Source organism: Lepidochelys kempii, chromosome 11 (genome assembly GCF_965140265.1).
Source record: "Lepidochelys kempii isolate rLepKem1 chromosome 11, rLepKem1.hap2, whole genome shotgun sequence".
Lineage (NCBI taxonomy): Eukaryota > Metazoa > Chordata > Testudines > Cheloniidae > Lepidochelys > Lepidochelys kempii.
The window spans coordinates 50,452,477-50,478,830 of record NC_133266.1 but is presented as its reverse complement, the minus strand read 5'-3'; the positions used below and the strand labels follow the sequence as shown (position 1 = coordinate 50,478,830).

General features: G+C 42.5%; 1 long non-coding RNA gene across 6 annotated transcripts in view; it reads left to right on the top strand.

Annotated features, from left to right (window-relative positions):
* Window positions 1–21,431, top strand: part of LOC140895725 (uncharacterized) — a 91,834-nt gene extending 70,403 nt beyond the window's left edge. For 3 of the 6 annotated variants that reach the window (XR_012154321.1, XR_012154323.1, XR_012154324.1), the window contains one exon: window positions 21,337–21,429. This is a non-coding gene — a long non-coding RNA (uncharacterized lncRNA). Of the gene's footprint in view, window positions 1–21,336 lie in introns of all 6 variants that reach the window. The other 3 variants (XR_012154326.1, XR_012154325.1, XR_012154322.1) reach the window with 3 other exon arrangements.
* Window positions 21,432–26,354: the final 4,923 nt, after the last annotated feature.

The window sequence follows — 26,354 nt, the reverse complement described above, 5'->3', positions numbered from 1 at the left end:
TGTAGTCTGTATAAGGGTTTGAAGATTATTGCTAGGTCTTTAAAAAGCATTGGGAATTGGAGGGGTAGCCAATGTAGTGTGGCATTCCTAGATTGTAAATCCAGAAATGACAACTCAGATCAGTCTGACCTTCCTTACACAGGCCATAGAATTATTTTTCTTCATTAGTTACAATACTTAGTAGATTTGTTGCTGAACCACCTTCTTCTAGTGCAGGTCAAGGTATAGTAAGAGAAATCCTGACTCTAGGTCAATGGAAGTTTTTCCATTGACTTCAGTGGGCCCCAAATCTCACCCATAGTACAGCAGTAAATCAGTCTTAATATGAGAGAAGCATGCCTCTTTGTGCCTAAATCTGTAATTGAGAAAGAGAGAGAGTAGTCTTCTGACCAGCTGAAATCAGAAGATGTTTCTGGCCACTGCTGCTATTTGGGCATCCATCAGTAATGGAGTCCTGTGAGGGAGTATATCAGACCCTCTGAGGCCCCCTCTGAGGCCCCCTGCTGGAGGCTTCATGCCCCTGCCACACCCTGCACCCCCAAAAAGGGCAGTTGAGGGGGTCCTCCAAGCTGCCTAGAGAGGCTGTCTGGGACACAGCCAGTCAGGGCCCAACGGCCTAGTGTAAGAAGAGCTTCAAGACCAGAGGGAGTTCAGTTCCTTGCTGGAGCTGGAGGAGTGTGACTCACTGATGGAGCTCCAGAACCTCAGACCAGGGAGTGCTGCCAGAAGGCAGGGAGAGCGAGAAGGAGTCCTGAGCTGGTTGCTGGGACTCCATTAGGACAAGGCTCTGAGGTAAGGGAGAAGATGGTGGGGAGCCATGGGGAAATGGCCCAGGGAATTAGAGAAGCCATGTGACGTAATTTAAGGAACACAGCAGATGGCTGCTCTCTATAGGGTCCCTGGGCTGGGACCTGGAATAGTGGATGGGCCTGGTCCCCACCGTCACCTATTAGCCACTAGGGGGAAGTGGCCTGGACATTGAGGCAGAGAGTGAACTGAACTACAGCGGTCCAGTTGGAGAGTTGCAGCCAGAAAGCCCAAGAAGGTGAAGACATTGTCACCAGGGAGGGAGCCCTGGGGCACTGCTCTATCCCAGAGCAGGGAAAAACAGAGAGTACAGGCACACACACTTTGCCAAGGGGGCGCTTACGAGAGGTGAGTGCACCCTGTTACAAGTCCATAATACGGATTCTGCAGTTTGGACCACCTTAACAATTGCAGGGCAGAGCCATTAATGTGAGGTGAAGTGAAATTTTCCTACTACTTTCTTTAGATACTTCCATCTTCTGCTCTTATCAAAGCTGAGACTGAGTGGGCCCTTCTTTACTCCAAATCTTTGGACAGCAGGGCGGACACACTGTCCATGCTAGAGGAACAAGATGCAGTGTATTGTTATTATATTGATGGCACTGTAGCCTGTATCATCACATAGTGTCAGCAGCCTTGAATTATACATTAAATAAGCTGATCAGTTTGAGGACTGCAGAAACCTCCAAGAAAGAGAAGGAGTTTCCTGTCACCACCAGTGTGATCTCTGAGAGTGAGCAAGGAGCAAACTGTACCTGACTCTCTAGTCTTGCTAGTTCCTACAGTAATGTCCACAGCAGATTATGATCAAGTGTTGAAAGCTGCTGATAGCTCTAAGATCTCTCACATAGATATTTTGGCTTCTGCCAGCCCTGAAGAGATCATCTATCACTAGCTCCATCTCCATGTCAAAACCAGCACTGATGTCAGAGTGGAAAATTCAAGTAAGATATGAGTTATTGATGAAGTTGGTTAGTGGCCTCATAAGGTAATGATTATCATGTCAAAGGGGTTTAGAAGCAGGACAACAACTGGTGAGTTGAGGTGACAAGTTCCATGAGTTTAAATCGGACAATTGAAAGTTTTATGACATGTCCTTAGTAATCACTGGAATTGTCTGCTGGCTTTCACTAACTGCTTGGGACATGGGTCCTATTCACATGTAGTAGTGTAGTCTTCCCCTGTGCTTTCAGCACTCTTGCTTGACAGTTAGTGAGGCTGGTATTGTTTTGCCTTTGGCTGTATTTCTATGAAGCCGGAAAGGTTGTTCCAGATATTCAATCTGCTCAACAACAGCTCTTTGCAGCAAGAAACATTTAAATCTGCAATTGTGCAGAGGTTCTCTGGCCAAGGCTTTGGAAGAATGTTCTAGAAACAATTTTTTCACTGACATGGTATAAGATCATGATTCTTAACCTGTGTCTAATGAAATGGGAAGGATAAAAATCGTAAAACGACAGAACAGTGAACCATGGTGGTCTGCAAGGGAGGATCAATAGGAGAGAGATTTAGGGGGTAATGTATCCACATGCATACATATCAGATGGTTGCAGTGCAAGCAATTTCTTGAGGCTACTACTCAGATTTGCAATTTTCTTGCCAGTCCACTCATTCCCTACGTACCCAATCTCTGCTTGGATCCCTGAAAATTGCAAGGTTGACCCAATTTGCATATTTCTAATCTTCAAAGCAATTCATGAAATAAAAATCTCCTAGCACAAAGTATTCCTCTGAGCTTTTGATAACTGGGACAATTACTTAACTTCCTCCAGGGTCTGTACCAGTTAAGAGGATGCTGTTGTTCTGGAACTCTCCCAAGCAACAACTGCTAACCTGCTTGACTGTGCCAAAAATAATTCTGTAACTGAGTAACATATGCATGCTCTTCATTTGAAATGCTACGATTTGGTGTTCATGGTCTGTGAACAGCATTCTTCACTTGTACTGTGCATAATATATGAGCTTTCAAGTTGTAAAAAGAATCCAAGAATATCTCAATGCAGAGTCTGATCCTCTGTAGTGAAAGCTGGACCGGACACTTTCCTTGCAATTTTGGTGATGTTAGTTATACATGTTTCATTACAACTATATGATTCCTACAACTCTTTTATAACCTTGTAGTGTTCCCCCGGCACCAGAAATCAGAATCATGCAATTTGACTAATGCAGACATCTTTGCACCCTGAACAGGGTAACAGTAAACAATGCTCTTTCCAGATTCCTTTAAAAATATTTATTTTAACTTGCACAGAATCATTTAAACTCACTGTTTGTTTCTGGTTACACAAAATGAATCCTAGTCCTTTAAAAAAAAATAAAATAAAAAGCCCTGCCTAATTTATTACAGTAACTCCCTAGAGGTATACATGTACTATTGACTTCTGTATTGACTCATAATTCTAGTTCTTTGTTCTTCCTTTCCCTGAGAATCTCTTTTGTAACAAGATTGAGCTTGTGGTTTTCTGCTTTGTTTTTTTTTTAACTTCTTGCAGATGTTTTGCAGTAATCTGTTCTGTTGCTTAGAATTCTATTGACACTAGACACTTAGGGCTCAGTCTTCAGTGATGCTAAACTTATGCTCAGTGCAGTTAGTGGAGGAAGCAAACTGTCTGTAAAACACCTTTCCCACTTCTCCCAGACCTGGGGGAAACTTGGGGCCTGAACTGATTCTTGATGCAAATTAGAGCATCCATAGAACTGCTCTAATTTTTATCAGCTTGAAAAGTTCTCTAGAGACGATTGTGTTTCTCAGAGATTAGTAAAGTTCTGTAAACTCCATTCCTGCCACCACCCACCTCAGGCCCCCATCTAATTATTTCCCTGCCACAACCCCTTTCGTGCATACCAGAGTGAGCTCTCGGTACAGCAGGTTGAAAAATGGAATTTCCCATGGGATGGAAATTCCAAGGTTTTGAAATATGGTTTCACCCAGAATGAGGACAAAGTCAAAATCTCGAAATTTTCAGACTGTTTCATTTCCTGAAAAATTCTATTTTCTTATTGTTTTGACTTTTGTTATATTGAATAATTTGACTTTATGAAAATTAAACAATTCCTGTGAATTTTTTTGATTAAAGGTATATGTTGCTGAGAAATATTTCATTCATCAAGTGAGTGTTTTCTGATGGAAAACTATTCCACTGGAAAATTTCACATCACCTCTGATTCTCAGCTTTCAGGTCACTTTGTGTCACTCTTGAGAGGTTGTCCCGTGGAGCATCAGTTTAAGGCTATAAAAGGCATATTCGGCAGGCGAATATGGGATGGAGGAAAGGGTAAATACTGCAAGTCGTTAAGAGTAATATGTGCAGTCAGGCATTGCTTCAGCTTCTTATTTTTCTTTAGTGATCATATAAAGTGCTACACCATTAGTTATATGATTTCATGTGTGTCCTTTTCAGTGCACATAATGTTGCTAGATTTTCAATCATGATTCAGATAGTTGGTTCATCAGTCTTGCTGTGGCTCAAACTAAATGCTTCAGAGAAAGCTAAAGAAATTAAAACAACATAATCAAATTCACCTAATAAATTGTGTAATGCTGTACATGGTAGGAAAATCCTTCCTGATCCCTTCAAAACATCAGTTTAAACCCTGAAGCATGACATTTGATAAACCACAATCAGTATATTTGTCATAAAATTATTTAGCTCTTTGAAAAAGTATACAGTAGGAAATACTGACAATAAGGTAAATAGGACCTCTTTAACTAGAGACCAGATCCTGCAGATGTTTCTTGCAAAATGATCCCATGAAAGTCAGTGCACACATTTGGTGAATAAGGTTTACAAGATCACATTCATTATGTATATTTACAGCAAAGTTCAAGGGATCACGTAACAATGTCCCAGAAATAGAATGCCTGGGATTATTTTTTTCCTATTAACTTGTGTTAATTTAAAACAAAATTAACTATGCATAAAATCCTTATAATATATTATACCATTTGCTACCTAACTTTAGCTATACTTGAAACGTTTTATTCTATATATTGACTTATTTCTATTACACAATTTAAAAACAAAATTTGTTTATAATAAATCCAACTACTTAAAGAAAAAATATGAAGTAAGATAAAGCTAAATTCAGAGGAGAGGGATAGAGATGGGAAGGAAAGGAAGTGCGGAGAAAGGAGAGGAAAGTGATGGGGGCTCATGCATTTAACAGGATAATTCAGATGCTTCCAGGAAAGTATCTCATATCTCTGACATTTTTCTTTTACAATATACAGTTCTTCCTAGGGTGGCCAAGTTTACGATCTCTGTGCTCAAGACTTGAATTGTTGGTCATTTTTTGGATTTCCATTTTTGTAGTACTAGTCTTCTAATAATTATTAGTACTCTGCTTAGCCAATGTTTTTTTAAGCTTTATTCAGCATCCAATTAACACCAATTAAGTTTGAAAATAGATGTTTAGTTTGTAACACAATTTTATTTTATAGGAAAAAATATTAACTCTGCAATTTAGTTCTACCCAAAATATATGGGTGTAGGAGCATTCCCAGAGCATATGGGTTAATGTTGGCCATGAATCACAGGGCCAGCATTAGTCTGACTTAGTGGCACCTGTTTTGAGCAGTCAGAGAGGTGTCCATATGATTTTACTGTTGGATTAATTTTAAACAGAGGTCCATGAACAGTTCAGAGTGCTAGCTAAAATGAGGTTCCATTGGTTAACAGAGAACAATTGGTCTAGTTCTTCCTCTCATTCCTTGTTTAGGGAATCTCTGTGTTTAATTCAAATTTGCTGGCCAAGTGTGCATATAGTGTTGCCATAGGTCTTGGCAATACGTGTAATATTTGGAGAAAATAAAGCAATTCAAGGAGGTTGGGATAGCGCATGTATCTGGACTAAACAGATGGGAGATGGCATGTTTAAGTTGGATATATGGCCTCTCCCTTCTTAGTCTCTCTTCAAATATCATGAAAGGGAGGAAGGTATCATTTTAATACATTGACTCATGGTCAAAATCCCTTTCTTAATCCAGTCTGGCTAAATTATGGGGTTGTCTGCTATACAGAGTTTTGAGTTATCCCAGGTAGAGGCCTTGGCATTTAGAAGGGGGTATTTTTGAATTTAGTAGACATCATACACTAAGTATTTCTGGCTGCCACAGTAGTTGGTGATTGTTCTTTAGGGAATTAGTAGTAATCCAAGTGCAGTCAATTGAAAAAAGGGGTAAAGGAGCAACCAATTCTGCTTCCAGCTGGAGCCAAGCCAGGACTGTACAGCATGAGGGAATGAGTCACTGCATAGCTTGGCTAAGAATTATTGCCTGATGGCAAAGTTTAAAATTAGGGAAGTTTAAAACCACCTGTTTTGACAAGGAGCTGTAATCTGTGTAAGGAGATTCTGGGTTTGTTTACCGTACAAGAAGGGCTTAAACATGGTTTTAGATTTTTGGTTAAAATAAAAGTGAGGAATGTAGATAGGGAAGGAATTCATAATAAAAAGGATTCTGGGAAGTGCATTCATTTTAGTAGTTTATTTTTCTCCAAAATGGGGAGAGGTAGCACCTGCCATCTATTTAAATAGTTTGCTAAATTGCATGATTAATGGGACTAGATTAACTTTGTCTATGCTTTTAATTTCCCTAGAGAACAGGATGCCAAGATATCCCAGGTTTGTCTGTTGCCACCCAAATGTCCCTTTTGGAGAGTCACTTCCAGCTAGATCTGATGAGATCCTTATTGCTTTGAGTTATCCCAATGTATCTTGTAGCCAGAGAATTTGCCAAAGTTATCTATTTTTTTTCAGGGTGTTTGGCACAGATTGATCTGGATTTTTAATAAATAGGAGTATGTTGTCTGTATATAGAAGGATTTTTTTTTTTTATCTCCTGAGACCCTTGATTTCATCTCTTGAATACCTTGGTGTTCCCTAATTCAGTGGCTCCCAACCTTTCCAGACTACTGTACTCCTTTCAGGAGTCTGATTTGTCTTGTGTATCCCCAAGTTACACCTCACTTAAACTACCTGCTTACAAAATCAGACATAAAAATACAAAAGTGTGACAGCATACTACTACTGAAAAATTGCTTACGTTCTCATTTTACCATAATAAAATAAATCTATTGGAATATAAATATTGTATTTACATTTCAGTGTGCAGTACATACAGAAATACAAACAAGTCATTGTCTGCATGAAATTTTAGTTTGTACTGACTTTGCTAGTGTTGTTTATGTTGCCTGTTGTAAAACTAGGCAAATACCTAGATGAGTTGATGGACACCCTGGAAGACCTCTGTGTATCCCCAGGGGTACATGTACTCCTGGTTGAGAACCATTGCCCTAATTAGTATTGCAAATGGTTCTAATGCTAAATTGAACAGGAGAGGGGCAGGGACATCCCTGTTTAGTTTCCTGAAACAGATCACAGCAGGGCAGGCAGAAGGAGATAGGCTACTAGATTTGGGATTAGAATATAACATCTTTATCCATGAAATAAAGGAATTTCCCAACCCAAATTTAGCCAGGGTAAGAAACAGATAATGCCAGTTCACTATGTCAAAGGTTTTCTCTGCATCAAGTGAAACGTTTGCATGGGAATGTCTAGAATGTTGGTGGAATGCCATAGCATTAATCAACTGATGTCTGAACCATGCTTTTTAAAATAAATCTCACTTGATTGGGGTGAACCATATCACTTTTTCAAATCTCTTAGCCAATATTTTTGAAAGTATTTTATGTCAGTATTGATTAAAGATATGAGTCAGTAGATATTATACTTTCACACATCCTTTCCTGGTTTAAGTAGAACTGTAATTAAGACTTGCCTCATAGTAGGAAGTAACATACCATTCTCTAAGGCATTTTCATAAATGTACAACTGCTTAGGAGCCATAATTTCTTTAAGAGTGTGATAGAATGCTATCAGTAGATCATCAGGGCTGGGGATGCGGGGTCTTGCCTAGACTCACTTCCTCCATGGCCGTGATTATTTCTTCCGACTACAAGGGAAAAGCCATCCTGGCCTGCTACTTTTCTCAGATTTGTGGGAGGAGAAGAGTTTTAACAAAATTATTCAGTTCTGGGTCAGCTGGGCTGGTATTACTTTTAATGCTTATTTACAAAGATAGCCCTGATCATTACCTCAGTGTTGACTAATCTGTGGAAAGAAAAACACCAAAAGAAATAATTTACACAGGGCTTAATATTTGTTTCAAAATAATAAACCAGATCTTGGCACACAGTCACCGCATGCACGACTCTTGTGGCACAAAGGAACTATAAGGAAGGAAAATTTTCCTCAGATGGAGCAAATGTAGGCTGTCATATTTGGCTCTACACCACCCCCCTCTCCAGGCCATGAGATGGAGTGAGTTGGGGGAGGTGAAGTGGGGGCACTGCCATTACCCAGCTTAAAAATTCAGGAGCTGTTACATAAGTTAGAACATCCCTAAGGTTGCTCTAATTACAGAGAAGGTTTGAACAAACCCCTGGATGTCCCAGGGATCAGGGGAGTGCATGTGATGTATTCTCAGCTTTGCCCCATTCCACTTCCCATCTGTTTCTATTCCCCATCCATCAGGTTCCGTGCCAAGTGCAGTTAGGCTAGAGCAAAGGATCAGGTATATTTTCTAGTTTTAGAGTACAGAAAATGGGAAATCATAGCCCAGCGCTGTGCTTATGATTGCCATTATAGAACATGATCATTCCACTTGGATAACATTGCAAAATAAAAAAATGCAATCGAAGCTATTTTTTAAACAAAGAACTAATGGTATGGATCTTGAAGATGTAACACAGTCTCTAACACTTCTAAATATCAAGTCACTCTTCAGCCCTAAAACTATAGTCTCTTTCTCGTATGCAATTACTTTGGGGGGGTTCAGTTTCTGCATCCTTTAATGTTGCTCCTTGATCACGCCTGCAGACACTGGTGAGTAATGTGACACATTATCTCCCCTCTATGGTTGCATTCGTTGCCTACTTAGTACTTTGTGCCAGTTTACCTAGAAAAACCAGAGTTGGCTAGTTGCAGGTCAAAGTTTTCTCGTGACCAATATTGGGTTTCACTGATAGAACACGAGTAAGGAGAGTGCCTTGCCGCATTGATGCTGGTTGTAGAACATGATCTTTTCTACACAGTGTTATAAGGTTCTGAAGTATGTTTTGTGCCTTTGACCTGTTTGGGGGTGTACAGGTTTTGGTAGGACTTTCAGACAGTTATTTGCAGGTTGTGACACTGGAACTTCCACAAACCAGACCCAAGGATGTAGTGCTAAAATTGAAGCCTAGTAACTTGGGTTTGGCCTGTCATTCAGCTGTTCTTTCTAGCTCCTTTGCTCTTTTACCTTCTACTTTCTTTTACTTTTCTACCTTAAATTCTGTTTACCGTCTAGCTGGAGGCAAGAGGACACAACTATTCTACTCCTGGGATAAAATGAATTCAATAAGCATTGTCTAAAAACTATATATTCACTTTAATTCTTCTGTTTTCCTGATGTGGTAGTTATCATTTATTTAAAACGTTCAGAGCTGTGCACATAGTAAATTAACCACTTCGCAATCCTCTTTTACTAAACTTTTACCATCCTATTCAACTGCACAGAATAAGTATTAAATGGCACATAAGAATTACCATTGGCTAGTTAAGTGAACTCTTATTTGACGCATTAAACGGGTGTGCTGTATTCAGAATAGGAAAGAGAGTATGAATTAGAAAATAAGTTTGCTTCCCTTTACCACAGAGTGTCCCAGGAGGAGACAGCTCATGTGTCTCGAATAGCACTGGCAGATTGCATTGGCATTTGGACACAACAGATGTGCTTTTAGATACCCAGTGGCAATGAAGATAAATTTACCTCCTTTTGAAATAAAAATAAAAAATGCTTTCATGTAGTCAGCTTCAATATCTGAGTTTTATTTTGGTATATCATAGAAACCTTGATTTCTTTCCTAACCTTGGGCACAGGAGATCCCTAAACTGAACATACACAGGAACATCTCCCTCCTGTCCACTCAATGAAATGTGATGTACAGTGCAGAGAAACAATGACAACAGTGTTGGAAACCAGGTCAGCTCTCTCTTCCCTACAATGGCCCCAATCCAGCAAAGTACTTGTGTGCAGTAGTATTGCTGACTACAATGGGATTACTCATGTGCTTAAAGTTATGCATGTGCTTAACTGCTTTGAGGGAGTGGATTTAAAGAACTTTTAAAAAAGCTTGATTGCTGTCAAAGTTCCTTCCCCACTCTGAACTCTAGGGTACACATGTGGGGACCTGCATGAAAAAAACCCTAAGCTTATTTTTACCAGCTTAGGTTAAAACTTCCCCAAGGTACAAACTATTTTACCTTTTTGTCCCTGGACTTTATTGCTGCCACCACCAAGCGTCTAACAAATATAACCACTTGGAAACGTCTTTCCCCCCAAAATCCCCCCCAAGCCCTACACCCTCTTTCCTGGGGAAGGCTTGATAAAAATCCTCACCAATTTGCACAGGTGAACACAGACCCAAACCCTTGGATCTTAAGAACAAGGAAAAAGCAATCAAATTCTTAAAAGAAGAATTTTAGTTGAAGAAAAAGTAAAAGACTTACCTTTGTAAAATCAGGATGGTAAATACCTTGCAGGATAATCAGATTCAAAACACAGAGAATCCCTCTAGGCAAAACCTTAAGTTACAAAAAGACACAAAAACAGGAATATACATTCCATTCAGCACAACTTATTTTATCAGCCATTAAAACAAAACAGAATCTAATGCATATCTAACTAGATTGCTTATTAACCCTTTACAGGAGTTCTGACCTGCATTCCTGCTGTGGTCCTGGCAAAAGAAAAAACACAGACAGAGAGAACTCTCCCCCCCCCAGCTTTGAAAGTATCTTGTCTCCTCATTGGTCATTTGGGTCAGGTGCCAGCGAGGTTATCCTAGCTTCTTAACCCTTTACAGGTGAAAGGGTTTTTCCTCTGGCCAGGAGGGAATTAAAGGTGGTTAGCCTTCCCTTTATATTTATGACACGCCCCCAAATCACAGATAGGGTGAAACGCTGGCTGTGATTTCTTCCTGGCGCTCTAGGAGAAAACAGAGTTAATAAGACATATGCACCTCTAAATATACCACCAAGTATATAAAGACTAACAATATTTTCCACATCTCAAGGACAATTTTAACCAGTTGATTTTGGGAAACTTTCACAGGAGAGTTCATCAGCCACTTTGTTAGAAGCTCCTGAGATGTGTTGGATGTCGAAATCAAAATCTTGGAGAGCTAAACTCCACTGAATAAGTTTGTTATTTCCCGTGGCGGTATGAAGCCACTGTAGCGCAGGATGGTCGGTTTGCAGGTGGAAACGCCGTCCCCAAACATATGGGCATAGCTTTTCGAGAGCATAGACAATGGCATAACGTTCTTTTTCACTGACTGACCTGTTGCTTTCCCTCTCAGACAGCTTCTTGCTGAGAAACACTACAGGATGGAATTCTTGATCCAGTCCTTCCTGCATTAAAACTGCTCCTACACCATGCTCGGATGCATCTGTGGTTACTAGGAACGGTTTGTCAAAGTCTGGGGCCCTTAGCACAGGGTCAGACATGAGTGTCGCTTTAAGCTGGTTAAAGGCCTTCTGACACTTTTCGGTCCACTGAACAGCATTTGGCCATTTCTTTTTGGTTAGGTCGGTCAGTGGGGTGGCGATTTGGCTGTATTGCGATATAAATTGCCCATAATATCTGGCCAAGCCTAAGAAGGATTGGACCTGTTTCTTTGACTTTGGAACAGGCCACTTTTGGATAGCATCCACTTTGGCCTGTAGGGGGTTGATAGTTCCTTTACCCACCTGGTGTCCAAGGTAAGTCACTCTGTTTAGGCCTATTTGACACTTCTTAGCCTTAACAGTTAGTCCTGCCTCCCTTATGCACTCAAAGACTTTTTGTAGATGTTCCAGGTATTCTGCCCAGGAATCCAAAAATATGGCCACATTGTCAAGGTAAATGACTGCATATTCTCCTAATCCTGCTAGGAGACCATCTACAAGTTTTTGGAAGGTGGTGGGTGCATTCCACAGCCCGAAAGGGGAGTACATTAAATTCATACAGTCTGACATGGGTGGTGAAGGCTGACCTTTCCTTGGCGGATTCATCTAGCGGTACCTGCCAGTAGCCCTTGGTTAAGTCCAAGATAGAGATGAACTGGACCCATCCCAGTTTCTCTAATAGTTCATCTGTGCGTGGCATTGGATAGTTGTCTGGGCGAGTTACAGCATTTAGCTTACAGTAGTCCATGCAAAAACGTATCTCCCCATCTGGTTTGGGAACTAGAACCACTGGAGATACCCATGCACTGCCAGAGGGGCAGATTACATCCATCTGTAACATATCCTGGATCTCCCGTTCTATAGCAGTTTTAGCTTGAGGCGACACCTGGTAAGGTGGGACTTTAATCGGGTGAGCATTACCTGTGTCAATGGAGTGGTATGCCTGTTCAGTCAGTCCTGGGGTGGCTGAGAATGTCTGTGCATAGCTAGTGCACAGCTCCTTGATCTGCTGTCGCTGCATATGCCCAAGGGTCATGGAGAGGTTCTCCTTTTCCACATCACCAGCACTTTTCCCTTCATAGTAGACACCTTCAGGCCACTCAGCGTCATCTCCTCCCTGAGCTGTCAACTGACAAACCTTTAATTCTCTGGAATAAAAGGGCTTTAGAGAATTAATATGGTACATTTTAGGCTTTCGGTTGGAGGTGGGGAATGCTATGAGATAATTAACAGCTCCCAGGCGCTCCTGGACCGTGAATGGTCCTTCCCATGATGCTTCCATTTTATGGGCCTGGAGCATCTTTAAGACCATGACCTGGTCCTCTACTTTGAAGGAACACTCTCTGGCATGTTTATCAGACCAGGCTTTTTGCTCTTTTTGAGCATCCTTTAGGTTTTCTTTAGCAAGGGCTAAAGAGGTTCGGAGGGTGTTTTGTAGGTTGGTTACAAAGTCCAGAATGTTAGTTCCTGGAGAAGGTGTAAATCCCTCCCATTGCTGCTTCACCAACTATAATGGCCCCTTAACCTCGCGGCCATATACAAGTTCAAATGGGGAAAACCCTAAACTGGGATGTGGTACAGCTCTGTAGGCAAAGAGCAACTGCTGCAACACTAGGTCCCAATCATTGGAGTGCTCATTTATGAATCATGGCACCCAAAGTCCCATTAAATTTCTCCACCAGGCCATTTGTTTGATGATGGTAAAGGGTGGCAACAAAGTGATTCACACATTGAGCTTCCCAAAGGCTTTCCATAGTTCCTGCCATGAAATTAGTTCCTGCATCTGTGAGGATGTTGGAGGGCCATCCTACCCTGGCAAAAATGTCTGCTAGTGCCTGGCACACACTTTTAGCCCTGGTGTTGCTTAGAGCTACTGCTTCCAGCTATCAGGTGGCAAAAGCCATGAAAGTCAGTATGTACTGCTTTCCTCTGGATGTCTTTTTCAGAAAAGGACCCAGAATATCCACAGCTACTCGCTGAAATGGAACTTCAATGATGGGGAGTGGCTGGAGAGGGGCTTTGACCTGGTCTTGGGGTTTTCCCACTCTTTGGCACACCTCACAAGACCGGACATAGGTAGAAACATCCACTGGGAGGGAATAGGCAAGGAATGACCTCCCCAAATGGTCTTTGGTCCTGTTCACCCCAGCATGGCCACTAGGATGATTGTGGGCTGAGCTCAAGAGCTTTACCTGGTACTTAGTTGGAACTACCAACTGTCTGAGGATTCCAGTCTTCCTGGTGTCCACCAGAAAGTTTCCTTGTATAAAAGCCCTTTTTCTACAACAAACCTGGATCGATTAGAAGAGCTGAGAGGCGGTGGATTGCTCTGTGCCGCCGTCCAAGCTCTCTGGAGGCTTTCATCTGCTTCCTGTTCAGTCTGGAACGGTTCCCTTGACGCTGGAGAGATCAGTTCCTCATTGGATTGTGGACCTAGGCTTGGTCCCTCTGGAAGCGATTCAGGTGATGGGGCTGTTTCCACTTACTGTGAACCGCTCTCCACTGGGGCACTATGTTGGGTTTCAGGCTCCGGCTGAGCCTCTTGTGTAGGGTTATCGGCTGCTGCCGGTTCAGGTTCGGTGGGGTCCTCTGGTGTTGGGGTTGCGAGTACTGGATTCAGTGCTGGCAATGGGTCTGGTGCTGGTTGTTCCGCTGGTTCCGGTTCTGGGGCTGGCTCTGTCTGGGTCTCTGGGACGGGATCCACTACTGCTGTTGCAGACGTTGGCATGGGGTGCGGTTCCATCACCTCTGACTGGGTCCTGGTAGAAGTTTCCGGAACAGAGCTAGGTGTGACAGCTTGCTTAGCCTGGCTGCAGGTGACCATTCCCACCCTTTTGGCTAGTTTTACATGATTGGCCAAGTCTTCCCCCAACAGCATGGGGATGGGATAATCATCATAGACTGCAAAAGTCCACGTTCCTGACCAGCCCTTGTACTGGACAGGCAACTTGACTGTAGGCAAATTGAAAGAGTTGCACTTGAAGGGTTGATTTGTCACTTGGATCTCTGGGCCGATTAAATTGGGGTCCACTAAGGAGCATGGATAACCGACACTTGTGCTCTGGTGTCCCTCCACGCGGTGACCTTCCCGCCCAAGCTCACAGTTTCCCTCCACTGAGAGGGTCTCTGGTGTGATTCCGGTGCAATGAACTGTAATCTGTTGGGGTTCTTGGGGCAGTTGGCCTTTACATGCCCCGGCTCATTACATTTAAAACATCGTCCAGCTGACGGATCACTGGGGTGAGGTGGGTTGCTGGAGAATGGTGTGGCAGGACAATAAGGTGTCTGGAGTATTTCTTGGTGTGTAGTTGGGGTCTTGGGCTGCCCCCAGTAGTAGGGAGTTGTCTGAGGGGGTCCCTTCTGGTATCCACTCCAACTGCGACCAGGGTTGTTCCTCTCTCCACCCGTTTTGTTCCGGTTTGCCCCGCCTCTCTGGCAGTCTAGGACTGCTCGTATCAATCAGCATAAGCAGCAAGACTTTCTGCTGAGTTCATTTCCTTATCCCATAAACACGGTTTTATTTTCTCCTTGGACATCGTCGGAATTGCTCCTGAGCTATCAAATCACACATGCCATCAAAGCTAGTGACACCCCTTCCTTGGACCTCTTTGTCTAACAGATCCTTCATCTGGTTTAGATAAGCCACATTACTTAGTCCAGGCCCTCTCTTAAGGGTTCGAAATTTTACTCTGTACGTTTCAGATGTAATTTGAAATTGCTTTAAAACCAAATCCTTGAACTTATTATAGTCAGAAGCCTCATCAATAGGCATCTTATTGAATATGTCCAGAGCTCTTCCAGTCAATTTTGCGACCAATGTGGTCATCTTGTGAGCTTCAGGAATTTTATGGAGAGTGCACAGTCTCTCAAAGGTGAGAAAATATTCAGCAATATCACTGGATTCATCATACTGTGGACATAGTCGCTCCCATCTGTGGATTGTTAGGGTTATCCAGTAGATTCCGCTCAGCCCTTACCTTCTCCATCTCCAGTGCATGCTTCCTCTCTTTTTCCCTTGCCTCCATAGCTCTTCTGTGGGCAGCCTCTAGGGCTTTTTCTGCCTCTTTCACTGCCTCCAGTCTGGTTAACTCCAATTTGTGTTGTGCCTTGGTTTCTGTCATGTTAGCCTCTCTGTTTTTAATTAACTTTACACCCAAGAGTTAGAAAGAAAAAACAAACAAAAAAAAAAACCTTTGCTTGTCAATATATCTATATCTGTATATAAATAGATTGTGCTGTAACCGGATACCTATGTTCTCTGATAGTGATGGTCAGCCTACAGAAAAATCCTTTAAAAAAAAGCCCTAATACATTTGTCTCCAGGCAAATAGACAGAAAACCCCTCTATTTGCTCTCAGGTTAAAAAAAAAAAAAAAACTTCTTCAGGTCTGTGAAGACCTGGGAATTTCCCTGCAGGAGGTTAACTACCCTGCCTTTAGGTAGAGAAAACTCCAGCTCACAAAATACAATTCCCCTTTGTCTCTGCTCTGGCCCCCAAGCAGAGACAAAAAAACAAACCCTCTAACTGCTTTCAGCTTAAAACCCGCTTTCCAGCAGCCCAAAGGAAAAAAATATATCCTTTTTTAAAATCTGTGCTTCTGGTTCAAAAAATCTCAAACTGATCTCAAAATGATTTCAAGTTAATCCCACCGCTCTGCCACCATGTCAAGGTTCCTTCCCCACTCTGAATTCTAGGGTACAGATGTGGGGACCTGCATGAAAAACCCCCTAAGCTTATTTTTACCAGCTTAGGTTAAAACTTCCCCAAGGTACAAACTGTTTTTCCTTTTGTCCCTGGACTTTATTGCTGCCACCACCAAGCATCTAACAAATATAACCAGGAAAGAGCACACTTGGAAACGTCTTTCCCTCCAAAATCCCCCAAGCCCTACACCCCCTTTCCTGGGGAAGGCTTGATAAAAATCCTCACCAATTTGCATAGGTGAACACAGACCCAAACCCTTGGATCTTAAGAACAAGGAAAAAGCAATCAGATTCTTAAAAGAATAATTTTAATTGAAGAAAAAGTAAAAGACTCAGCTCTGTAAAATCAGGATGGTAACTACCTTACAGGGTAATCAGATTCAAAACAGAGAATCCCGCTAGGCAAAACCTTAAGTTACAAAAAGACACAAAAACAGGAATATACATTCCATTCAGCACAACTTATTTTATCAGCCATTTAAACAAAACAGAATCTAACATGTATCTAACTAGATTGCTTATTAACCCTTTACAGGAGTTCTGACCTGCATTCCTGCTCTGGTCCCGGCAAAAGCAACACACAGGCAGAGAACCCTTTGTTCATCCCCCCCCACCCCCAGCTTTGAAAGTATCTTGTCTCCTCATTGGTCATTTTGGTCAGGTGCCAGCGAGGTTATCTTTAGCTTCTTAACCCTTTACAGGTGAAAGGGTTTTTCCTCTGGCCAGAAGAGATTTAAAGGTGGTTAGCCCTCCGTTTATATTTATGAGAATTGCCATATATAAACAAAGCAAAATGTCACAATGGGATGAGCCATGTGTATTTCCTAATGCTTCAGTTCCTGAACTGTTAGACCTGTTGCATAACCAGGACCTACAACCTTCAATAATTACTAATACCATAGATGTACTGTGCTGGAAAGGGCCCTCTGATTCTGTGAATAATACTATTTTAGCAGTACTAGAATGAAAATGTTAACTTTTAAAGCAACTTCTCAAATTATTAGTTACATGCCCCTCTGCAATTCAACCAAAAATCAAGATGTTTTCCAAATTCTCTTTTTAGAAGCATAATTACGCTTCAAGATATTCAATTCCAGCTTCTGAGTTGCTAATATTTCCTTTTCTTTGTATGTCTGCCATACAGACATCGATAAAGCATCCAAGCAGCTCTGATAAATGCACCCTTTCAAAATGGTGATCATCAGAAATTTGAGCACTAAGTTCAGCTATATGAGGCAACTTAGATGGTTTATTATTTGTTAGAAGTATGCTGTACATGTGATGTGTGCTTAATTTTTTTTTAAATCCATATTAAAAATGTGGAGTAGCTGTAAAGAAATAGACTGGAGTATAAATGGATATAATCATAGGTTCATTTATTTAATAGGCACCTAAAAAGAGAAAGGGGTTCTGTGACTCTTATTGTGTGGTAGAAGTATATTAAATCTTTTCCTTGAATGTTTTTTTTTCTTTGCCAGATCATACTGAGCAACTTCAAATCCTTTAACTGCTAGAAACTAACTACAAAGCTTTCTTAAGACATACTTTGGTCTTGTTGAGTGGATTATATTGTCCAGCTCCTTCACAGCTGAGCACAGTCCAATGTTGCTGATTTTTCAGTAACTCTGAACCGAATAAAATAGTTTCTATGGAAATATTTCCCCCCCCCTCCCAGGGGAGGAGTTATTGATTGGACCAGTAATGATGAGACACGGTGCCTGTCAGGGAAGTGGGAAGTGGACAGTACATGCTTAGTAAGGCAAGAGCTGGGCACCTCTTTCTCCTGAGGGCCTCTACTTCATGTTGGCTTGGAATCAGGGGGCGGGGGGAAAGGAATGCTGATTGGCTCTCATGCTCCTTTCCCTGTACCCCACCACCACTTTGTCATGGTGTGCGTGTGTGTGTGTTGTTCTTTTAGGGTTCATGAGCTTGTGCACAAGCAGCAGGGGACAGTAGTGTATGCAAAGAGCAATGTCACTGAAATGGAGATATTCAAAAACTGATCAAGCAGGAAAGGGGGGAGAGCCAAAGGCATGTGCAGATGAACAATATTTGTCCCATCAAAGCCCTTTTTAGCCAACCAGACTGGACTCTGTTCATACACAGGGCTAGCAGCTACCCGATCAGGTGCCAATTTGCTGCAGTCATTAGAAGACTTAACCTACTTTGGTCTCAATCCAGCAAATTTTGGCATGCATTCCTTTGCAAATGGGGCAGCAACGTCAGCAGCACTGAAGGATTTTTACTTTCAGTAGTTCCAGGAAGTTAGGTCCTGTAATAGTCTGATTTCCTAAGCCCATGTCTGCCCTACTGATGGATTGCTGGGCATGCCAGGGTTTGAACTAACCATGTAATTTGTGATTGCAGGAGACCTAGGAAGGGCAGTGTCTGTATCTGTGGACACTCTCTATTATGCATAGGCCCAAAAGCAGGCAGCCAGGTTGGCAGGTGGATCACAACTGAGCTTTAGGACTGAAGCCATCTGCCTTTGAGGGTGTGGTAGAAGGGGTATGTTGTGGGATCAGCTGATGCCCCTTTTGCATTCATTGATGGTCCATCTACACCCAGCTGATATCTTGGTGATTTATCTGGTAAAAATGATCTTGGGACTTGCACTGGAATACTTGAGAATTAGGATTCATTTGGGGTGTGGAATTGATTGAGGCCACAAACAAGACTAGTTTGGTCAGACATGCTCATGAGATGAGTTTTTTGGAGGGCCATGAAAAACGTGAACTGCAAAGTTGTCAGTTTTTGGTTACATGATGGGCACAGTAAAATTCCTGGCATGTGAGAGTCGAGAGGGTGAGCATACAACACCCCTTCTTTTTGTTAAAATAAGTTGAGGTCTTCTGCTTAAACCCATCCTTGTGTACCATTCATTCACCTACATATCCTAATCAATGAAAAAAATTGTTGCAGATATGCCAGACTCATTCCCCAGCTGTAAGACCAGATTCTGATCTCAGTTACAGCATGCAAATCAGGACCAACTCCAGATTTCCAGTGTTATGAGGTCAGAATCATTATTCATGGGGACACTGATCACACCCCCGTAAGAGAGGTTTATCTCCTTGCAAGCTATGATATGAAGCATGTATCTCCACATGACTGCTTCCTGGTGCCAAATAAGAGATGCCCGACTCTTACGGTCACAGATTCAATGGGGCACAACCTGGAACTGAGGTACCTCTGACCCCTCTGTCTTACCAAGCTATGCTTCCTCTCACACTGTGATGTTGTGACAAGCTGCAAACCTCTGGTAGGTACTGCACTTACCCAGACATCCACAGGCAGGAACAAACCCAGCTGAGTTACATGAATGCTTCTTCTAGCCCAGGGGTGGGCAAACTTTTTGGCCGAAGGGCCACATTGGGGTTGCAAAACTGTATGGAGGGCTGGGTAGGGAAGGCTATGCCTCCCCAAACAGCCTGGCCCCTATCTGACCCCCCTCCCACTTCTCGCCCCCTGACTGCTCCCATTGAAACCCCTGACCCATCCAACCCCCCCTGCTCCTTGTCCCCTGACAGCCCCCTTCTGAGACCCCCTGACCCTAACCACCCCCCCAGGACCCCACCCCTCATCCAACCCCCCACCCCTGTTCCCTGACTGCACCAACCCCTATCCACACTCCTACCCCCTGACAGGCCCCCTGGGACTCCCATGCCTATCCAACCCCCACCCCTGACCGCCCCCCCCCCGAACCTCCACCCCATCCAACTGCCCCCTTCTCCCTGTCCTCTGACTGCCCCCTGGAACCCCCTGCCCCTTATCCAACCCCCTGGGCCCCTTACCATGCCTCTCAGAGCAGCATGTCTGGCAGCCGTGCTGCCCAGCCGCCGCCAGACATGCTGCCATACTTCCCTGCAGGAGTGTGCAGACCTGCTGCCCAGAGCGTTGCCCACGCGGTGGCGTGGTTGTGGAAGAGGGGAACAGCAGGGGAGGGGTCAGGGACTAGCCTCCCCGGCCAGGAGCCGGGCAGGATAGTCCCGCGAGCCAGATGTGGCCTGCGGGCCGTAGTTTGCTGACCTCTGTTCTAGCCACCCATGAACCAACAATGGAGAGGCTCCAGCCAATTCCCCCAGCATCATAGCCTAAGACCCCAGGGCTATACAGTCATGCCCTGGTCAGAAGCCTGACCAATGTAAGTTTATTACCCAGTCTGCCACTTCTACAAAGGCAAGTGGACAGACTTCATAACTTCCCATACTAGGATAGTACATACAATCCAACAGGATATTAATGTTCAACACAGCAAAACTTTTAAAGTGATACCTTGCAAGGCATACCTTGTATGAAACATTATATGACAGTGGTGAATATGGGGGTTTCAAGGTGTTGCTTTGGGGTACAGAGTCTCACACTCGCCACTAGTTTAAATCAATGGAGTTCTGCCCATTATGCTGCTCTGGGAAATATCATTCAATAATTCTGCTTGAAACAGTACAAGACCTCAGTACAACAGTAACAGGCCTGTTGATACAGAGTTTTACAAATGCTGTCCAACTCAACAACATCTGCTGTGCCAGTGGCTACTGAATATACATGCTGTCTGCTCTCTTTCTCCAACACTTTAATCAATATAGCCACTGAAGTCTTTGATTTTCCATAAACATCTTTATCTCCTTAAGAAGGGTACTCTTGGTTGGAGGCAAGGATATAATAGCTCTGTATAAGAATATATTATGATGTTTAATGACTGCATTAATTCTTTGAGGCCATTTTTTCTTGATTTGGCAGATCTGTATGAGGCTTCTCACCTGGCATCCAGCAATGAAATATACATCTTTAGGTGTATACTAACTTACTAAATAAAAAATGATTCAAGGAAGTACAGAGTTCTAATAGATCATACCAACAGTAGCATCTAGTTGAGGACATCTTAAGCCTTTGATTGGAGTGGTTAGAGTTTGTAAACTGCACTGATTTAACATCTACAAGTCAAAGAACTTGCAAGTTCACTCGTGCCCATAACGGAGCTTGAAGGCTCCACAGGCTGAATAGCTCCATATCATGGAGCTTAATTAGTACATACTTCAAATGTCTGTGCTGACGAATGTGACAGAGTGAATGGCCCTCTAATTATCTGTAGGAAAGAACAATGACACACAGCTACACAGGCTCCCCCACGTTTCCACACCAATTTGCATAGCCAGCTTAAGTAGTGAGACAGGAATTCAATCTCCATATATCTTCTCTTGCTAACAAGGGCACCAAATAGTGCCACTTGTGTTTATATTTACACCTATCCACTCAGAATTAGACTGAAACCATCAGCTTCTTTTGTGTAGCCCACAGAACAGCCATGCAATAGTAATGTTTTTTTTTTCCCTCCAGTGACTACTGAACTGAGCTGGATTTGAACTATCACCGAGAGAGAAGATTCCACAGCTTTTCACCAATTCCTTGACTATTCATCTAGACCTCTTCAATGTAAACTCTTAAAATAAAGTAGTTCTGCAGAAACAGACAAAGAAAATTAGAACTCTTAAGTAGTTAAGGTTTTTTAATTGTTGTTCATAAGGAAACTGATGACCGTCCCTACACATCCATTATTGCATTCACTATATTTTATATGGAGAGTAAAGAATAATTTCCAGCTATGCATTCTATGACAATTTAATGTCAAAAATAATAGCTGAGTTTCTCGTTATAATGGAGTTCTTCAAAGTTTATCTTTGAAAACTCGTGGCGAACCGGGGAAGTCCTGGATGACTGGAAAAAGGCTAATGTAGTGCCAATCTTTAAAAAAGGGAAGAAGGAGGATCCGGGGAACTACAGGCCAGTCAGCCTCACCTCAGTCCCTGGAAAAATCATGGAGCAGGTCCTCAAAGAATCAATCCTGAAGCACTTGCATGAGAGGAAAGTGATCAGGAACAGCCAGCATGGATTCACCAAGGGAAGGTCATGCCTGACTAATCTAATTGCCTTTTATGATGAGATTACTGGTTCTGTGGATGAAGGGAAAGCAGTGGATGTATTGTTTCTTGACTTTAGCAAAGCTTTTGACACGGTCTCCCACAGTATTCTTGTCAGCAAGTTAAGGAAGTATGGGCTGGATGAATGCACTATAAGGTGGGAAGAAAGCTGGCTAGATTGTCGGGCTGAATGGGTGGTGATCAATGGCTCCATGTCTAGTTGGCAGCCGGTATCAAGTGGAGTGCCCCAAGGGTCGGTCCTGGGGCCAGTTTTGTTCAATATCTTCATAAATGATCTGGAGGATGGTGTGGATTGCACTCTCAGCAAATTTGCGGATGATACTAAACTGGGAGGAGTGGTAGATACGCTGGAGGGGAGGGATAGGATACAGAAGGACCTAGACAAATTGGAGGATTGAGCCAAAAGAAATCTGATGAGGTTCAATAAGGATAAGTGCAGGGCCCTGCACTTAGGACGGAAGAACCCAATGCACAGCTACAGACTAGGGACCGAATGGCTAGGCAGCAGTTCTGTGGAAAAGGACCTAGGGGTGACAGTGGACGAGAAGCTGGATATGAGTCAGCAGTGTGCCCTTGTTGCCAAGAAGGCCAATGTCATTTTGGGATGTATAAGTAGGGGCATAGCGAGCAGATCGAGGGACGTGATCGTTCCCCTCTATTCGACATTTGTGAGGCCTCATCTGGAGTACTGTGTCCAGTTTTGGGCCCCACACTACAAGAAGGATGTGGATAAATTGGAGAGAGTCCAGCGAAGGGCAACAAAAATGATTAGGGGTCTGGAACACATGACTTATGAGGAGAGGCTGAGGGAGCTGGGATTGTTTAGCCTGCAGAAGAGAAGAATGAGGGGGGATTTGATAGCTGCTTTCAACTACCTGAAAGGGGGTTCCAAAGAGGATGGCTCTAGACTGTTCTCAATGGTAGCAGATGACAGAACGAGGAGTAATGGTCTCAAGTTGCAGTGGGGGAGGTTTAGATTGGATATTAGGAAAAACTTTTTCACTAAGAGGGTGGTGAAACACTGGAATGCGTTACCTAGGGAGGTGGTAGAATCTCCTTCCTTAGAGGTTTTTAAGGTCAGGCTTGACAAAGCCCTGGCTGGGATGATTTAACTGGGAATTGGTCCTGCTTCGAGCAGGGGGTTGGACTAGATGACCTTCTGGGGTCCCTTCCAACCCTGATATTCTATGATTCTATGATTCTTATGTCAAGCCATTTAGCCTTATGGAAGAATGTATTAACATTTACTAGATTCAGTAACTGTGCAGTAATAAATTTGGTAAGATACAAGTTATTGGTGAAAAATGGCATATTTCAAAACACAACAACATTTAGTGTGTTCCTGATGGCCACTAAAGTAAAGGCTAAAAAACCCAGCTTATTGTATAATGTTTTGGAAAGTGGAACACAAGACAAGTTGTCTTTGGGATGAGATTTTTCCAAGTTAGATTCACCATGAAGTAGAAATCAATGTTTGTGAGTGTCCATGTAATGTTTGAGTGAAATCCCTACAAGTAAATTTTTGAGATGAGGGGAAAAAAAAAAAGCGTGGAGGGGATATAACTCAAAAATTGTTGAATGGGGTTAGATCATTGAGGCGATGTATATTCAAACACTCCCCACAATTCCAATATTTGGAGTGGAATGATTTTGTTAAAATGATCAGCAGTGAAATGATTAACTATTTTGATGTTCAACTCACATCATTCTGTTTCAGAGTTAACCTCAATTGAGAATAGGAAGAGTTATTTCACACCTCTTCGGGGATTAAATGCTGACCCTCCACTGAGCAAAGCCTTAGTATACAAATGAGCTTTACACAAAGAAGCTTGTAAATTCTGAGGAAAAGACAGTACGTAATCAAGTGGCCTGGTTTAGAGCCCGTGTGTGTAGCCTTTCCCACAAAGCCCACTACAGCTTAATGGCATTGGTAGCAGCCGGGAACACTATATACTCTCTGCACAGGGGATGCAGATCTGTGCAAATATATAATGGCAGATCACCCACGAGTGTAGAGGTTTCCTGTGTAGTATTCAGGGCCTTCTGTTTCCCTGGAGCAAGTGGGGTTGGTAAGCAGTACTTGTCCCTTTGGGCTGTTACAGTCAAGCTGTCTGCAGATTCAATACTACATTGATTTCATCTTTGAAAGGGTTTCTTCATAATTTATACCATGAAGCATGATTAATTACTATAATTTTAATCCCAGGTACACTAGTGCAACTTCAGATCATAATCAAATTCATTTTTATTGAATTAGTATTGAGTTTAGTAATGTGCATGAAACTCTCTCTCCCACTTTCAAAATGTGCACTGTGGTCTTTAGTTGATTTTTTTTTTTTTTTTGCCATTAACTGAGTTTGTTTTGGAGGTGAGGTTTATCATTTTCACACCATTTTCTTGAAGAATCAGAGCAATCAAGAGGGCAGACATAAAAAATAATTTGAATGTTTGAATCAACTCAAAACCATCAAAATTAAAGAAGTGGTATGAAAGTGTCCTATCGTGAATTAATGTAACCTTTGCCATAAAGGCTCTCATCATAATGTATTTTGATATTTTAGTGGATGTCACATCTCACTACACTACAGCTTCACTGTAATTTAACATAAGGTATTAGACAAATAGTGCTGATTAGGCTCCAAGTGCCAATCAAATTTTGCTAAGTCACAGCAGGCTTGCTGTCTTAGAAATGTAGCCAGCTATCAGGCTGCTCCAGATTTCCTCATGTCTCTGTGCTTACTGTGCTAAATACTTTTCAGAAAAGGCTATTAACTTGGACCTGGAAGGGATACTTCCACTCACATTAGAATAATGTTCTAAAGGTAGTGCTGCTTATTTCAAGGAAAGAAGAGCTCAGCTTAACATTGACCCAGATTCAAACTGAGATCCCACCCAAAAGCAGTGAATTAAATTTATGTAACACACTAAGGGTTGGTCATGCCTTTTGGGCACAGCCCATAGCAAGAGGTTGCAAGAAACTGCTCTGCCCCATGAGATTTTGGCCTCAGGAGATGGATTGCTGCCTGAATTCCCTGGAAGACAGTAGGAGAGCACCCCCTCCTGTATCTCTTTTTGGGTGTAGCCTGCTCCTCACCTATGCTGTAGTTTTTCTCCAGGGCATGGTGATCAGGGGGAGGTAGGCCTTTGCCCCACATCCTTTGGGTTGCTGTGCATCCCTTGACAGCAAAGACTAATTGTGCCTGACTTTGTGGGCCATGCAAAGGAGGGTGCTGGGGTGTCTTGGGCTTAAGAAACTAACGTAAGACCAAAAAGATCTGGGCTCAATTCCTGGCTCTGATAAAAGTTTCCTGTAAGACTTTGGGTTAGTCAGTAAGGGCTTTCTCCAAAGCCCATTGAAATCAATGGGAGTCTTTCGTATGGATCTGGCCCTTAATTCTTCTGGGACAGAGCCTCAGCTGATGCGAATCAAACTAGAGCCATTGGCTCCAATAGAGCAAAACAAATTTGCACCAGCTGAGGATATGGTTGTTTGTCTTAGTGTCACTTTTGCAAGGCAGAGATAAAAATACTCCCCATAACTTCATAGGGATGTTGAATAAAATCCATGAATGTCTGCAATACTCAGATACTGTAGTATCAGGGGCCATATAAACCATCTTTCCTACCTAGGTATATCAGGGCATTTATGTCCTTTCTTCCCCATTCTTAGTGCACATCCAGGCATTATTCAATTAGTTACCTGTATAGTGTAAAAATAGCAAGCCTCTCCTACAATGTAAACCTTTCCAAAATGAAAATGCTGTTTTTCTGGTATCTCAGTAGATGTACAACAGATAGTTTAAAATAGGAGCTGGTTTATATATAATCCCCCCCACTTCAGATTTCTATTTCCACAAGAGATAATTTGTGTGAAAGTGAGGGAACCAGTTCATTATGTGCAATTAGAAGAAAACTGTCCCTTAGGGTCAAAGTAACTCAGCCAAAGTAAAATGATTCATGGCCAGGACCAGCTCCAGGCACCAGCAAAGCAAGCATGTGTTTGGGGCAGCACAACTCTGGGGCGGCGTTCCGGCCCCCGTTTTGTTGTTGTTGTGTTTTTGCTTGGGCAGTTGCGCTTTTGAAGCTTGGGGTGGCAAAAACCCTAGAGCCGGCCCTGCTCATGTTGGAGGGCTCTCATCCCTTGAGGATACTAATGTCATGCTAGCTTATTTTTCCAACAATATTAGCAATTTTACTTGAAGTTACTTTTTCATTCCTATAATGTTCTTGAACCTTAACTAGGGAAAGAATACTATACAACTCATTTTCTTACAGGGAACATTTGGACCTAGCATGCAGTTTATGGCCTTTTTAAATTTCTTCGGTAAAGCACACCTACCGTACAATAAAAGTTCCTTTAGAAAGATTTTACTGCAGCCCCTGCTTCACTAGTTTGGCATTTTTTTTTATGAAAAT